Raw genomic sequence first — 18,190 nt, forward strand, 5'->3', positions numbered from 1 at the left:
CAGTTGACCTCCGTGAGTGAGGCACACTGTCCTTGTGTGGAGGGCCCCAGTGTATACATCCAGGGGGGCTCAGGGATGGGAGGTCTCCGTGGGAGAGGACTTGGGTCATCCTTGGGCTTTTTGGCAATGGAGACATCTGCAGATCCAGCAGGGGGTTATTCAGGGCCAACTCAGGAATTTAAAATTCCTGCAAGCTTCTGGGGCTGGTCACTGGGATTCACACTCCCCCAGGCATCTCTCTATGCCAAGGTCAGGGCACAGAATCAAGCTGTCTCTCTACTCGTTCCTCCCTTGCCCTGGGCTTAGCCCAACCCACCCACAGTTGGCACCTTGCCAGCAGGGAGCAATGCCTTCTGGGGGAGCCAGGTCCTCGGGCCACAGGCCACAGTCCAGGCTCGGGAGGCTGTGGGAGGCCCCCCAGGGGTGTGAGGGCAGCCCAGGCTCTAAGTCCCAGGCCTGGGCGTGGGCACAGAGCCAGCGAGCTCACTTAGAGAGCAGTGGACAGGGAGGGCCAACTGCTTGAGGAAAGACCTCAGGCAGCCTCCAGACCTTGGCAGGGAGGAGGCTGTGCCTAGAGCCTGCATCCAAATACAGTTCGGTTCATGGAGTCACCACATTTCCGAGTCTCCACATCCTTATGAAACCATGTGATTGTGTCACAAAAGCCCCATCCATAAAGCTAAGCCCCAGGCCAGATCTGCTCCTCATCCTGCTCATGTGTGAATTTAAACATATCTCTTGACACCTGAAAAATGGAAAGAACACTTTATAATCTAATCAAGATCGGAAGATAGAAGTCACATATTTGAGCTGTTAATTCAGACAGTCTCATTCACTTCTTGGGTATGTGACTTTGGATGAGTTACTTAATCTCAGTTTCCTAGTCCGCAAAATGGAAATAATGAAATGCATACTCTATAGAAGAGTTGTGAGGATAAATGAGAACATGAATATAAACAGATTTGGCCCCTGGCACTTCAGTGCTCAATAACTGTGAGCTTTTAAAAAGTACTTTTAATTTAACTTCCTGGAAACAAAATAAAACCACAGGAATGGTAATGTTCTTGGGACACTGTATATTATTGTGAGGAATTATGAGTCCCTATATACAAGGAGGTAAATGAAATTCAGAAATGTTACCAGATTTGGCCAAGCTGCATAGCCAGGCATCACTGGTTTGGGAAATGAACTCACCTCAGAGATTATAAGAAGATGGCTCCCCAGCTGAGCTTACTAAAGGAAAGTTTATTTGCTGGGGAGGGAGGAGGGCAGGTGGAAGAGATCAGGAAAGGGAGGGATGCTCTCGATGAGGCCATTCCATGACCGTGTTGGTGTAGTTAGAGCTTACAGGAGGATGAGGCCTCCAGAATGTACCTTTGCCAGGCACCCAATAGCCCACCCTTGCTCAAGGCCACCGCCTAAGGGAAGAAGGACTGCTACAAATTGGGGGGAATTCGTTTTCCAGATTTGGACTGTATCCCAGCCAGTGGAGGCTAGTGGGAAAAGCAACTGCACTGAAGGCAGAGAATCCTAAATTCAGATCCTCTCTTAGCCACTTCCTCACTGACCTTGGACAACTTAACCTCTTCGAACCTCTGTTTCCCCAGGCTTTAAAGTTGTAGATAATAAATGCCTGTGTTTCTGGATTTTTGTAAGGATTATAAGAAGTAAGTAGTAGGTGCCTTCCTTCTCCTCCCGATTCACCTCAGTGAAATAGGCTAGTAGACAGATCTTGGCAAATAAGAGAGCTCTCCCCCATTGTTAATGGCCTGATGGCTGAGTACTAGATACTGGGAGACACGGGGTCAACTTCAGTCAAGATGGCAGAGTGAACACAGGCAAGAAGTCCTGCCCCCTCAACATTAGAAATACCAAGCTAAATATTATTTTTAATTTTTCACAAAATGTATTGGCTGAAAATCAGGAAAGAAAATCTGCAGTTGCCAGGAATGAAGAGAGAAGACGAAGTTCTTTAGATGTAGCACATCTCACAAGGGGAGGGGAATTGCAGGCTTGGGTCTGCCTGAGGAACTGTGGAAGCCATGGCTGCCCAGAACAACGATGTCAGGACTGTGTAAAGTCCTCAGCCAACAGAGGGTCATTTTGTCTGGCGTGCTACTCTGATAGAAGCAGGAAAGTAGACTGTAGAGGATTAATCCTGAAATAGCCAGAAAATTCCTTTACCCAGAATTCCACACTCTGCTGTTTTCATTTAGTCGAGGTTTTACCATATATATCAGGAAATGATTGTGCTGACTTCTCCTTTTATCCATAAACACACAGCGTGTTTCGCCATTTTTCTTTTCTGTATTTCTCAGCTCCTTTGGAAAGGAATAAGAGACCCGCCCCAGGCAAGAATGCAATAATCTGACTATGGTTTTAAGGGACCATGAGGTTCTTTGCAGTGTACCATTAAAAACTACTTACAGGAGGAAGAATGGAGACTAGGACATTTGGGATGGAGGGCATAAGTGAGAGTCAGGGAAGGTGGAAGGGGGTAGATGGCAGTTTGGTGTGGAGGGAGGGTTGTTCAAAAGAGGGAAAGGCCTGGGGTTCAGGTGAGCAGAGAACACTACAAAGGGCTCCATTTGAGCCACACTGGATTTGCCAGTCCTCACAGGGTCTGAGGACAGAATGATGTGATCTGAGCCCTGAAGGGAAGAGAATTAGAGTTAGCAAAAAGCCCTGTAGCTGCCCAGGAAATGGATGATTATTAGGGCCATGTGGGTTTAAGATGCTAAAGAAAGACTCACTCAGAATATATTCCTACAGAGGAGAAGACAGCAAATGCTTTCTTATAAAAGAACATTGCTTTTAGATTCATAAAAATGCCCCCAATTTAAATCTCCGGTTGGTAAAAAGTTTCCGAGTCATTGATGTTGAGAGTAAAATAATGAAAGTAAAATAAAATACAGATGTACCATTTACTAGTGGCATGGCACAAGGATGTCACTTCTTTTTTTCTGAACCCAAGTTTCTTCACCTATAAAATGGGAATGATAATAGTACCTACTTCATTAGGAACATTGTGAGAATTAAATGAAATAATGCATTTAAGTGTGTATTAAGTACAGTGATGGTTCATCATAAGCCCTGTGAATGGCTGTGGTTTGGGCAGGGCTGTTTTCCCAAGATGCCCATCAGCAGTCCTGGGACCTTAGATGACTTTACTTTGCAAGTCTGAGTTTGTAGGTATAGTGGTCAAGTGTATAAGAGCTATCGTTTAGACAGTTTGAGATTGGATCCCAAGTCTGCCATTTTCCAAAGGAGTGAGTTGGGACATATTATGTATCCTCAGTGAGCTTCATTTTTTTTAAAGTACAAAATGGGGGTGATGACAGTACCTACCTTAGCAAACTCTCAAAAGGTGGTTACTATTGTTAATATGACAAAGGCAAGGTCCTTCTTCTGCTTGGCTTTCCCTCAGTGGCCTATAAAGAGAATAATCACCATATTCACTGCGGGGATTTTGCACTCGGTAGGTCAGCGGCCAGCAGGCAGACTACAAACAGTGACAAAAGGTATAGAGCCTCTCATCTGTACAGATTTGATTCATCACAAATTTACCAGGTCAAGAATTCCAGATAAAGTTTTTCAGCCTTCACCTGCAGACCATGAAAAATATGGTGGGGATCCAAAGCACCTTCATCAACTGCATATTGTTACCAGAATAAAAACTAGGAAAAGACATCCATTTGGGAAAAAGGTTACAATAAAGATGCTTGGATTAGAAAAAACACCTACTCCTCAGGTTCACAAGAATATCCCTTCAGTGAAGGCAAAAAAGAAAGTGGTTAAACATTTGCTAAGAATCAAGTCCCTGTTGAGGTGATGGATTCATGGGTGTATACATATGTCAAACTTAGCACCATATGCTTTTCAGATGTGTGCATTTTGTTGTATGTCTATTATACCTCAATAAAGCTGTTAGAAACAAACAAACAAACAAACAAACAAAGAATCAAGTCCCTGAAGTTGCCACAAGGACTTCCAGCAGAGGAGGACATGTGTAACGCCTGCCTCATGAACACTGGAGAATTAGTAGTGCATGGCATCTAAACCCTGTGGACCAGGGAGCAATTAAGTCCTAATGCCAGAGCATTTCAGATTAAAAAATGCAAATCATCTTTATTTAAAGATGGTGAGAAAGTGTTTCTATCAAAATATATTTTAAATACAAAAAAAAAAAAAAAGGCAGGTTCCCAATTGGTTTACCTTCCCTTTGCAGGTCTGAGCTCTTGATGTACTCTAGGTCAGACCCAAGTGGTTGTCCTTTTCTTACTGTCATTTTTACCTTTCCTCCATCCATTATGAAAGAAAGCACAATGAGGATCATATACCCATCAAAGTCACATCCTATACTAGGGACCTCATCTGAGCAAATTTCAGGTTCTAATATTCAAATGACACTGCCACAGCTGCTGCCTCTGAATCACCACACAATTCCTCATCATTACAGGGACAGCCCAAATATTGGCAGAAGAAATCAGAATTAATATTATTAGAGCCAACAAGAAGAAGGAAGCCCAAAATTACCTAAGGGTAAAAATCAGCCTGCAGTAAACAATGCTAGCTAACTGTCCAGAAAGAGAAACTTCCATCTCCGTGCCCACTTCTCCTATCCCTTTAGAAATCTGTTTCAGAATGACAGAGACAAAAATGTAGATTAGAACTCAAATAAGTGGCAAGTGAGTCAAAATATTTAAAGGGAAGGAATCTCTGATTCATGTGCCTTTGATTGCAGCTTGTAATTGCTCCTTTCATGTTTAATGGGCTTCCCTGGGCAAGGCTGGGAAACTATGCAACAGCTGCATTCTGGGTCTCCCTCGTGTCACGTGCCTGTGCTGTACCAGGGTCCAGCGTCATCCATGGGGCATCAGAGGCAGAGGAAGAAGCATGAGAATGTTGGCAGGAATGTATGGAATGTTGGACTACTAAAGCCTGGGAACAGGGAAGTTCAGAACCCAGATGGTAAGGGAGGACAGACCTGGTGTCAGCTTAGACAAGTGATGGACCTCTCTAAGGCCAAGGCTCCCCACCAATGAAATCTCATGGGGCTCTTGATAGCATTAAATTAGAGCATGGATAGAAACCATCTATCACAGGGCCTTCCACACAGCAAGTACTCTGTGACTTACTCATTCAACATGTGTTCAGCCAACAAATAAATAGTGCCTGATAATTTGAATAGAAATCTCAGGCCCAGAGGAGGCAGATGCCTGCCCAAGGTTACTCACACAGTCATTAGAACTCAGGCGTCCAACTCCCAGGCCAGTGCTCTTTCCCTGACCAGAGCAGTTGAGTCTCAATCATTCCTCCAACTCTTGGCTGGCCTAGTCCCAGGGAATCAAGCCTGCCCTGTTTTGGAGGCATTCACCAACAGAGCATGATTTTGGGGGCACTTTGAGACCCCCAGTTGCCCCAGGAGGCCTCCCTAATGGATTTTCCTCCCTTCTGATCTGAAGTTCCCCTTTCTATCTGGGTTAGGCAACGGAGCAGAAAGGGACTAACAATTCCTCAATTCCGTTATGTTTCAAATACTATTCTTAGCATGTTAAACATATCTTCTTGTTTATTCCTCATAATACCTCTGTGAGGTATTTTTGTCCCCGGTCTGCAGATGAAAAAACTGAGGCCCAGAGATGCTATGGGACTATTTGGGTCAAATTGCATCTTCCCCCAAAATACACATGTTGAAGTCCTAACTCCCAGTACCCCAGAATGTGACCTTATTTGGAAAGCATCATTGGGAATGTAATCAGGTAAGTAAGATGAGGTCATCAGAGTGGGCCCTAATCCAATATGACTGGTATCCTTATAAAAAGGGGAAGTTTGGACATAGAGTCATGCCCAGAGGGAAAGCACCACGTAAAGATGAAGGCAGAGAGTGGGGTGAAGCATCTGCAAGCCAAGGAATGCCAAAGACTGCCAGCAAACCACCAGAAGCTGGGGGAGAGGCATGGGACAGATTTTCTCACAATCCTCAGAAAGAACCAACTCTGCCAACACCTTGATCTCAGACTTCTAGCCTCCAGAACTGTGACATAATAAAGTTCTGTTGTTTAAGCCACTGGTTTGTGATACATTGTTATAGCAGCTATGGCAAATTAGTGACTGTGGATCCACACATGACCACTTAGTTGTTCAAGTCAGAAACGTGGGAGTCATTACTGATTCCTTACCGTCCCTTACCCTCCAATCTGGTCCATCACCAAATCCTACTGATGCTTTTCCTCCTTAATATTTCTGATTCATCACCTCTTTCCATCTCCATTGACATTTCTGTCCTTCAAGCTACCATCATCTCTCAGCAGGATCATCATAACCACTTTGTATCAGGTTTCCTTAACTCTTGCCCTATCCCAATTCAAATCCATTTTCCTCAAAATAGCCAGGGCAATCTTCATCAAATAAATCATACCTCATCACTCCGTACTGAAAAATATTGCAGTGGCTCCCCAGTCCTCCTGGGGTACAACCTGAACTTTTTCCTAGGCCAGCAGTCCTAGTCCTTATCCCAGTCCTACCTCATCTCATCCTTGATCTCTGTGTTTCATCCAGATGCACTTACTTTTAGTTATTCTCATTCATCAGACTGGACCATCTCATGGTCTTTGCATGGGCTGCTCCTTATGCTTGAAATGCTCCCCACCCGCCCAGCACCCACACTTTCCATCCTGCTAACTGCAACGTAGCCTTCAGCTCTCAACCTGCATGACTCCTCAAAGACTTTCCCTGAGCGCCATCTCCCTCTAAATTACTTCTACCTTGTTATTTCTCTGACTAGGCATCATGTTCTTTTTCTTCAAAGATCTTACTGTAATCTATATCTATGTATTATTGAACGTATATACTTCCCAAGAAGACTTTATAAGAACAGAGACCTCGCGTTTTGTACACCATTGTCTCCCTAGTGCCTAATATGCAATACCTGGAATATTGTTGGCACTCAATAAATATTTCTTGAATGAATGAATGAAAGTCAGCATTGGCATTCAAAGTGGGTTCAGTATGACTCTGATGTTCTTCCAAACCAGAGCATGCAGACAATTGCCCCTTGAAGGTTATAGTTAAAATTAAATCATTATGTAATTTCTGCTTCCAGTTATGATGGAGTGCCTTGATTTAGACCAACCCTCCCATTAATCTTAATTAAAATAACTATAAAAGCTAGATTAAATTCAAAGACAAAAGAAAAAGAGTCTGTTTGATGGCATCAGAGAACAACTACGGCAGCCAGGACTTGAGGGCACGAGATTCCAGGGGACAGAGACTCTAAGAGAAGTGAGCCTGATATTCTGCTCTGCTTTTTACCTTAAGGAATTTGTTGCATCCTAAACTGGGTGGGAGTGAAAGGTCAAGAAACCAAGCAGAAGGCAGCTGGTCAGAAGCTAAAAAACTAACTCACACAGAGGTGGAGAGACAAAGGTGAAGTTCATAGACGTTAGGAGCCCTACTAAACACTCCGGGCTTCCAGTTAAGACCAAGAGTAAAGACAGATTGACAAACTGGAAGTAGACTAACCCCTACTAACTCTCAGTTGAGACCCATCTCCATTCCTGATTGGATAGGCAGGATCTGTTCTTCCTCTCACTGCTGGCCAGAAGAAAATAAAGTTTTCTCTGGAGAAAGATGACATCATCTAAAACCGCCACAATTTCTCATACACCAAGTCCCACATTTTCCTCATTGCAGCCCTAAGAAGTCTGTCATCTTCAAAGAAGACAACGTGAATTCCACATAATTCTGAATCCCCTTGGACAGGCCCAGGCAGATGCCAAGGGCAGAGCACAGGGTGAAGAGAAGGATACTGGGTAGCTAGACAAAGCTGACAATTTGAAATTAACAGAGAGCTCAGCTGCCTGGAATTTCACTTTGAAAACAGAAATCTGTCTACTGTGCAGCCAGCACGTGGACATATGGAGACCCAATGCAAAGAGCACGCAAAGCAAATGTCAGCAAAGGAATGATTTCCCTTTCGACCAGCAATGAAATTGGCTTCAATTATTAGAATAATGTGATATTACAGATGGCAAGACCCTTAAAATTTGTCTAAGCCAAAGCTTTAAACCTTTCACTTGCGTTGACTGAGGTGCTGAGATGGGAAATTATCTTCCTATGTCTGCATAAAAAATCGAGTTGGTTCTTGGACACAGACGGCTGGGTTCCACGTCCAGCCGGACTTCCTCCTTGGTTCACTGCCTCAGTGAAGCTCCAAGCTCAGACATCTCTAGCCAGCAGCCCATCAACACTGCAAACAACTTCAACAAGACTATAAATGTCATGTTAGACATCAGATGATAAATGTGACTTCTCCCCAGCAAAGAGAGCCCAAATAGGAGAAGACAATGGGATTCCCATGGAATTAAATTTTTCCTCTCCCCAAGGACACCACAACAATTTCCCATTTATAGTGTTGTCCTAATAAATACACAGGGAGTCATAATTCACTGCTATTATTTAAAGTAGTCATGTTGTTCTCAATTTTATGAAGTCACATTGGGCAGGATGTTTCCATCAAGTAAGCAGCTGGGCCTTTAAAAAACATAAAGCTGGCGCTTCCATCTGTGCTGTTACCTTGAAAATAGGGATGGATCCTCAGAGTTTGGGAAAAGGGCAGCAAACGAGGTGACAGGAGGGCCAGGTTCTTGTCCTTGTTTTCGTTTCTGGTCTGGATGCTTTGGGCAGATCTCTTAAACTCAAAATAATATGAACTCCTTGTTGAGCTCCATGCTAAGAGCTGATAAGCTTTGTCTCCTGCAACCTTCTAAGGTAGTGGCCAAGGAAATGGAGGCTCAAAGGGCTTTTGACTTGAGTAGGGCCCATTGGAACAGTTATGACAGCTGGGATTCTAACTCAATTACAGGGCATTTGGCTCTAGAACCAGAATCTTTTTTGTTGTGTTATGTTTGTTTGTTTTTACCAATGTCTTGTTGCCTTGGCTTCCTCAACTGCATGCAACCCCAGTGGCACTGAAGCCACCATCTCTCAGACATCTAAATAACCTCAACTCAAACATCTCCCCATCCACTGCCTGTGGCAGATCTCAATTTCTCCAAATCCTCAAGGGCATCCCTTATCATGGGCATTTTTGACTTTGGATCTGCAAGTCCTGTCTCCGTCCATCCCATACCAACATTCCCAGATGAGAAACTCAGGTCCCATGCATCCAAAAAAGAAAAAAAGGGAAGTGCAGCTAGGAGTCCATGGGTGTAGTGAGTTTAAAAACAACATGAGAGGTCACGGGAGGAGTCACAGGTCACAGTTCAGCCTCACCCTCATCCCACTCCATCTGGCCAACTGTCTCTTCTCTCTCCTTCCCCCAGGACCCCAAAATGTCTTGGGTGCAGCGGTTCTGGCCCTTTCTTGAAAGCCGTGAGGTTGGCCAATGTTCGTTGACTGCAGGGACTCCCTGGCCAAGCAGGTGTAGCCGACCAAGCATTGTCCCAATAATGCCAGGGTTTACTTTAAATGGGAGTCTCGAGCATCTGCTGAGAACACAAATCTTTTTCTATACATTAAATGTAAAATGAAGAGGTTAAGAGAGATCAAAGATGCCCAGACTGGGTTCTCTGAACCCCAGGACCATGAACTCTTTTCAAAAGCCAGATTAATACTACACATTTATCTACAGTGAAGGTACATACAATGTCAGGTGTCTTTGCTTTAAGCTAGAATTATATCAGGTCTGTGTGGTATCTGTGGTTTTCTCACCAAATTCTGATAACAACTGTTATGTTTCTGGTTAATTAAAAGAGCTAAATCCTTTACTACTTAAAATTTGATCATTCACTCATTCAGTAAACATTTATTGATCAATTAGTCTGTGCCAGGCTCTGGTAGTCAGTGGTAAACAAGATGAAGTCACTGCCTTCAAGGTGGTGGCAGACAGTATGTAAACAAATAAATTTGTATAATAGTGTTAGATAATGACTTGGGCACTTAGAATTTGAAGATATATGCCTTTGTAAGCCCCCCTTTCAAATCCAGCCTCAAGAGTTCTCATTATTTTTACATATCTTCCTGCAATGGTTTGTTTTTTTAAAACATCTTTATTGGAGTTGATTGATAATTGATTTACAATGGTGTGTTACTTTCTGCTTTATAACAAAGTGAATCAGCCATACGTATACATATATCTCCATATCTCTTCCCTCTTGCGTCTCCCTCCCACCCTCCCTATCCCACCCCTGCAGGTGGTCACAAAGCACTGAGCTGATCTCCCTGTGCTACCTGCAATGGTTTTAAGCTAGAACACATTCCAACCAAGAATGCAAGCTTTGGTGAGAATTGGTGTCAATCTTCATTGGATTATGAACATGAAAATGTTTCTTTGGGGGACACATGACTCTATTTTAGCAGATGCTACAGGCTGCACAGTTATAAGCTAGTTCAGTATCTATTTTGCATACAATACAGCTTGGATCTTAATTTAGACCTTGATGCCAAAGCCTTTTTCCACAGAAAAGGAAGAGGGCAGAGGAAGACAGCTCAGAAAGAGCAAAGTTCCTCCAAATTCCTCCCTCACGCTTTAATCTCCACAGAGGTGCAATTAACCAGGCGGCCCCTTCCCATTGCTTTCATCACCCTCACTCAGAGAGGAGCTTTCTCTGGGCACAATCAAGTGCTTTCAAAGCTTAAAAGTCATGGCTTTTCAGCGAATGTAGCTTGTCTATTTCCATTTCATTCAGAACATGAAGGAAAGAGATTGCTCTTTGTCTAGTAGATAAGAAATGGGGGGTGGAGGGAAAGACAAAAGACCAGGAAGAGTCTATATTCCGAGAACGGATAAGTGACTGTGGAGATGTTTAAATATACAGGACTGTGAACAGCCTTTTATGATTTCATAGGCCCTTAGAAGGTAGAGTTGGAGAGAATCTTAGAGACCTACGAGTCCAATTCTGTGCTTGACATAAGGGGAGACTGAGTCCTGAAGAGGAAAAGCAGTCTTTCTAAGGCCATCAGGTTGGTTGATAGCCGAGTAGGGACTAGAACCTTGACCCTCTGGTGCTCTTTCTGTCATCAGACTGTTTCCACATTCCGTTTCTTCGTTTATCCTCTTTTATGTTGTTTTTAAAAATCTGTTTCAGCGTGTAGAAATCCTCCCTTTTGTACTAACGCAAATATTCTCTAGTTTGCAAAGAACCAGTCTATATTCCATGTGCTTCAAGAAGTTAACCTAGTTATTCTAAGAATAATTTCTGCTTCGTTCTCTGAAATCACATTTGTAATCTGAGTCACGCATTTGTTTGTGTGGTAGCTTGCAAATGACGGTTTACAATTTAAACTGTCTTAAGCAAAAACAAAAAGAGACTATTTGTTTGCTGCAAAACTGAAAGGTCCAGGGGTAAACTTACTTCAGGCATGACTGGATCCTGAGGCTCAAATGATACCATCAGGACTCAGCTCAATTTTCTCCACTCCCTCTTCCTCTGGGTGAGCTCCTTTCTCAAGATCTCCACCTCAAGATGGCATGATAGCTGCCAGCAGCTCCAAGTTGAATCTTGTCCTCTTAATAACACCAGCAGGAAGCAGGTTTCCTGTTTCCCAGCAGTTCCACAGAATTCCCATGTAGGAGTATCATTGGGTCTGACTGGGCACATGCTTGTGGTTGGCCTGCTGTGCTCACCTCCTCCTAGACCCAGGAGATGACTGTCATCATTAGAGAACTGTGGCGCCAGCATGGGGACACTTGGCTATTATTACATGACTTGTGCACAGTGCAGCACACTGGTGTTCATGGCGAACTAAGAAATTGACAGGAGTTGCTAAAGTCAGTTTTTGCAACCACGAAGCTACAGTTTTACAGTGTGATGCCTCACTGGGAATTTCCTGAGACTGTCAGGACCTTGTGCCTGATGGGCCCAGTTCCATCATCACCAACCCAAGAGCATCTTCCATGGGAAGCTGAAGCATCTCAAGCAGCTGAAGTCTCTGAACATCCTACAGCCTGTGGTCTCCTGGTGTTCTGCTGATAATATATTCTTTGAGCTTATCAGAGTAGTCTGTAACTTCTGTAAGATTCAGTTCAGAGGGTACATTTCTGACAAGCTTCTGATGACTTTCTACCCATCTCTGAGTCAATTGCTGTAGCCACAGGAATGTGATGCTCCAGTTAGTCTGGCCTGAGTCACATGATGACCTGAGTAGCTCCACATGGCAGAAATGACTATAGTGTTGGATTCTTTAATAGTATATATTTTCTGGAGAATGCTGAACAGCTCCTAATAGCATGGAGTGTGGAGTGTCAGGTCCAGCAAGGAAAACCAAGATGTGTTACCAGAAAAAGAGGAAAAAGAAGAAATGGAGGTTGGGCAGAGAAGAGAAATGAAAATCCATCACAGGCTGTGTTCTCCCATCGTTTCATATGTATAAACCTAGCTTTTCCAAATCAATTTTAAGATCCTTGAGGGTAAAAATGAAGCTCAATATTTAATCAATAATCATTAAGTTGTTATTGTGTAGTCAAAAGCAAACATTTATTAGGCACCCAGAGAGAACAAGATGCTATGATGCTTAGAGGGATTTTAAGATCAGACATTGCTTCAGATCTGGGACTCCAGTGTAGTGTGACAAACATATCCTAAATATCTACCGTATGCCAAGCATGGTGCTAGTGCTGTGGATACAAAGTTGAATAAAATATAATCCCCACCCTTAAAAAGTTTCATCTATTTGGAGTAAGAACAGTAATACCATCATTTATTGAGTGTCTACAATGTGCCTATATTCCACATACATTAATCTTAAGTCTTAGCACAACTGCAAGGTATGACATATTATTTCAGTATGATTTTACTGATACCCAGAGAATGACACCTAAAATCTGATAGTCGTTTGGGACTAAATAAAGTGTTAAGAATGTCCAAAGTCACACTGCTAATATGTAGTAGAGGGGAAATTTCTGGTTTCGAGGTGGCTCGTAGTTGTTTCTGATCATTCAGATATGTAGATATTAAGATAGTGGGGGAAGAAAACGGAAAAAGGAAAACCCATTGCAAAAGCACTTTAAGCAGACCCTCTTTTCTGAAGAGTTCGGAAAAGCTCTTAAACCTTATTGCCTGCCGCTGTCTTTAATTTTACTTTTGGACACATTACGTCTTCAACCCTTTCCTATGTGAATTATAAAGCCATTCAGCCATTAGAGGAGCTCAGTGCCAGATAAATAAAATGTATTATAATTACCTTTTTGGTCATAATTCTTTTTTTTCTTTAATGGAGCATACTCTTTGTGGCCACTGAACACTACTTCTGGTTGATTAGGCTCTTAGTATTCAATAAGTTTCAATAGGAAATGAGCAGAATTAGTACAGTATCTTGAAAAATGAGCTATTAATATATTTTTAATAACCAAGATGTTCTGACAAGAAACTTGTCAATTTTTGTCACTATAACATTATTGCAAAAATGATCTGCATGTAGGCTGCATGGTGTTTTATTATGTGAAGTGAGATGATGTTTTAGTACATTCAGAGCAGTCTTTTAGAAGCCAACTCGATTTAGGGAAGTTGACACAACAAGAGGAAAGAGCTTAGAGGTCTGAATTGAACTGTAACATTTTTATAGTATCCTAACCATAAAAAAATACGTATTTCCCATAGAGGATTTCACTTTGTCTCCTTTTTCCTTGCTTGTTAGTAGCTATTAACCCATTTTACAGATGGGCAAAGTGGAAAGGCTTGTCCTCCTTTTTTTTCCCCCTAAACTAGAAGGATCATTTCTGTCTGACTTTCAGCACAATCATAAAGTCAGCTCACTGTTTTGTTTTGTCTTAGTAGGAGAGACTATATAACCTCTCTGGGTCTTCTTCATCTGTTAAATGGGGATAATGAAGTGCCTGTGTCATAGGATGTTAGAAGAATTAAATGAGATAATTCATGCAAGCACCACTAGGTCTTCCCCTCCTTTCTTCCCTAGGCCAAGTCAATTAATGTCCCCTGCTGAAGATATTAATCCTTGGGGAAATTTTGCATTTTAGTAGCCTTTAATATCCTACTTGGGTTGTGAGCTCGCTGAGGTTAGGGATTGTACCTTACAGATTTTCCTTTTTATGCCTTTTTATGCCATTTAGCACAGTACTGAACACAGAGCAAGTGATCAATAAGTATCGGTCAAAAGATTGCCTCCAAAGTGCCTTTCAACTTTTACATGCTATAACTACTTCCAACAGACCTCTCAAGGAGATACAGAGGGTAAAATTACACCTGGGGTTGCTTGCTCTTTTTGTAGAATGAGGGCCTGAGAATCTCGGGGTTCAGTTAAGAAACATGAAATTGACTCATTCAATGATCATTCCCTATGTCACCAAAACTTTCAATTTCACACTAGTAGTGAATCTACTTGTAAAGAATATGTGGTTAGACACCATCTTTCCAGCAAACTATAGCTGCAAATGCTTCCAAGAGGTAAATGTGAATAATAATATTACGTAAAGTTGACCCAAGAAGAAAAGGATGGAAGGACCCAAAAATCTAGTGTGCTGTGTGTAGTGTTTTATTGTAGATGGTGATTTTTGGTATCTAACTAGATTGGGATATTTAAGATAGGGAAGAGTAAGGAAAAGAAAGAATATTTGCCATCTGATAGAATATTGATATGATGATGATGACAGTTACTGTTTTTAGAGCAATTACTACATTCAGGTGCTATGCCAGTTACATATATTGTGTTTTTTTAATTTTTATTTTATATTGGGGTATAGCTGATTAACAATGCTGTGTTAGTTTCAGGTGTACAGCAAAGTGATTCAGTTGTACATATACATGTATCTATTCTTTTTCAAATTCTTTTCCCATTTAGGTTATTGCAGAGTATTGAGCAGAACTCCCTGTGCTACACAGTAGGTCCTTGTTGTTTATCTATTTTAACTATAGCAGTGTGTCAGCACACTGAAAGGATTATACACCATGATCAAGTGGGGTTTATCCTTGGAATGCAAGGATTCTTCAATATACACAAATAAATCAATCTGATACATCATATTAACAAAATGAAGGATAAAAACCATATGATCATCTCAACAGATGCAGAAAAAGCTTTCGACAATATTCAACACCCATTTATGATAAAAACCCTCCAGAAAGTGGGCACGGAGGGGACCTACCTCAACATAATAAAGGCCATATATGACAAACCCACAGCAAAAATCATTCTCAATGGTGAAAAACTGAAAGCATTTCCTCTAAGATCAGGAACAAGACAAGGATGTCCACTCTCACCACTATTATTCAATATAGTTTTGGAAGTCCTAGCCACGGCAATCAGAGAAGAAAAAGAAATAAAAGGAATCCAAATTGGAAAAGAAGAAGTAAAACTGTCACTGTTTGCAGATGACATAATAGTATACTCAGAGAATGCTAAAGATGTTACCAGAAAACTACTAGAGCTAATCAATGAATTTGGTAAAGTAGCAGGATACAAAGTTAAGGCACAGAAATCTCTTGCATTCCTATACACTAATGATGAAAAATTTGAAAGAGAAATTAAGGAAACACTCCCATTTACCACTGCAACAAAAAGAATAAAATACCTAGGAAAGGAGACAAAAGACCTGTATGCAGAAAACTATAAGACACTGATGTAAGAAATTAAAGATGATACCAACAGATGGAGAGATACACCATGTTCTTGGATTGGAAGAATCAACATTGTGAAAATGACTATACTACCCAAAGCAATCTACAGATTCAATGCAATCCCTGTCAAACGACCAATGGCATCTTTCACAGAACTAGAACAAAAATTTCACAATTTGTATGGAAACACAAAAGACCCCGAATAGCCCAAGCAATCTTGAGAAAGAAAAATACATCTGGAGGAATCAGGCTGCCTGACTTCTGACTATCCTACAAAGCTACAGTAATCAAGACAATATGGTACTGGCACAAAAAAAGGAAATATAGATCAATGGAACAGGATAGAAAGCCCAGAGATAAACCCACGCACATATGGTCACCTTATCTTTGATAAAGGAGGCAAGAATATGCAATGGAGAAAAGACAGCCTTTTCAATAGTGGTGCTGGGAAAAGTGGGCAGCTGCATGTAAAAGAATGAAATTAGAACACCCCCTAACACCATACACAAAAATAAACTCAAAATGGATTAAAGACCTAAATGTAAGACTGGGCACTATAAAACTCTTAGAGGAAAACATAGGCAGAACACTCTATGACATACATCACAGCAAGATCCTTTTTGACCCACCTCCTAGTGAAATAGAAATAAAAATAAAAATAAACAAATGGGACCTAATGAAACTTAAAAGCTTTTGCACAGAAAAGGAAGCCATAAACAAGATGAAAAGACAGCCCTCAGAATGGGAGAAAATATTTGCAAACGAAGCAACTGACAAAGGATTAATCTCCAAAATATACAAGCAGCTCATGCAACTCAATATCAAAAAAACACACAACCCAATCCAAAAATGGGCAGAAGACCTAAATAGACATTTCTCCAGATAAGATATACAGATTGACAATAAACACATGAAAGGATGCTCCACATCACTAATCATTAGAGAAATGCAAATGAAAGCTACAGTGAGGTATCACCTCACACCAGTCAGAATGGCCATCATCAAAAAATCTATAAACAATAAATGCAGGAGAGGGTGTGGAGAAAAGGGAACCCTCTTGCACTGTTTGTGGGAGTGTAAATTGATACAGCCACTATGGAGAACAGTATGGAGGTTCCTTAGAAAACTAAAAATAGAACTACCATTTGACCCAGCAATCCCACTACTTGGCATATACCCCGAGAAAACCATAATTCAAAATGAGTCATGTACCACAATGTTCATTGCAGCTCTGTTTGCAATAGCCAGGACGTGGAAGCAACCTAAGTGTCCAGCGACAGATGAATGGATAAAGAAGATGTGGCACATATATACAATGGAATGTTACTCAGCCATAAAAAGAAATGAAATTGAGTTATTTGTAGTGAGGTGGATGGACCTAGAGACTGTCATACAGAGTGAAGTAAGTCAGAAAGAGAAAAACAAATACTGTGTGCTAACACATATAAATGGAATCTAAAAAAAAAAAAAGGTTCTGAAGAACCTAGGGGCAAGACAGGAATAAAGACGGAGACATAGAGAGTGGACTTGAGGACACAGGGAGAGGGAAGGGTAAGCTGGGATGAAGTGAGAGAGTGGCATGGATATATATACACTACCAAATGTAAAATAGATAGCTAGTGGGAAGCAGCCACATAGCCCAGGGAGATCAACTCAGTGCTTTGTGTCCACCTAGAGGTGTGGGATAGGGAGGGTGGGAGTGAGTTGCAAGAGAGAGGAGACATGGGGATATATGTATACATATAGCTGATTCACTTTGTTACACAGCAGAAACTAACACACCATTGTAAAGCAATTATACTCCAATAAAGATGCTAAAAAAAATTAAATGAAAAAAATAAAGATCAAGGCTGAACAGGGAAAAAAATCAATCAATCAATCTGTATAGCAGTGTGAACATGTCAATCCCAAACGCTCCATCTATCCCTCCCCCTCCCCCTTCCTTCCTGGTAACCTTCTCTAAGTCTGTGAGTCTGTTTCTGTTTTGTAAATAAGTTCATTTGTTTTTTTTTTTAGATTCCTCATGTAAGCCGTATCATATGATATTTGTCTTTGTCTGACTTACTTCACTTAGTATGATAATCTCCATGTCCATCCATGTTGCTTCAAATGGCATTATTTCATTCTTTTTAATGGCTGAGTAATATTCCATTGTATATATGTACCACATCTTTATTCATTCCTCTGTCGATGGACATTTAGGTTGCTTCCATGTCTTGGCTATTGTAAACAGTGCTGCAGTGGACATTGGGGTGCATGTATCCTTTCAAACCATGATCTTCTCCCAATACATGCCCAGGAGTGGGATTGCTGGATGATATGGTAGCTCAATTTCGGTTTTTTAAGGAACCTCCATGCTGTTCTCCCCAGTGGCTGTACCAATTTACATTCCCACCAACAGTGTAGGAGGGTTCCCTTTTCTCCACACCCTCTCCTGCATGTATTGTTTGTAGGCTTTTTGATGATGGCCATTCTCACTGGTGTGAGGTGATACCTCACTGTAGTTTTTTTTTTTTAAATTTATTTATTTTATTTATTTTTGGCTGCGTTGGGTCTTCCTTGCTGCGTGCGTGCTTTCTCTAGTTGCGGTGAGCGGGGGCTACTCTTCGTTGCGG

The 18,190-nt window shown here is 41.6% G+C and overlaps 1 protein-coding gene and 1 pseudogene across 1 annotated transcript in view; both read left to right on the forward strand.

The window, feature by feature from the left end:
• The window catches only part of ADRA1B (adrenoceptor alpha 1B), a 255,747-nt gene that overhangs the window by 28,021 nt on the left and 209,536 nt on the right, over window positions 1-18,190 (forward strand). The window lies entirely within an intron of this gene.
• On the forward strand, window positions 3,326-4,091 carry LOC103010041 (39S ribosomal protein L30, mitochondrial-like; annotated as a pseudogene).

Source organism: Balaenoptera acutorostrata, chromosome 2 (genome assembly GCF_949987535.1).
Source record: "Balaenoptera acutorostrata chromosome 2, mBalAcu1.1, whole genome shotgun sequence".
Taxonomy (NCBI): Eukaryota; Metazoa; Chordata; class Mammalia; order Artiodactyla; family Balaenopteridae; genus Balaenoptera; species Balaenoptera acutorostrata.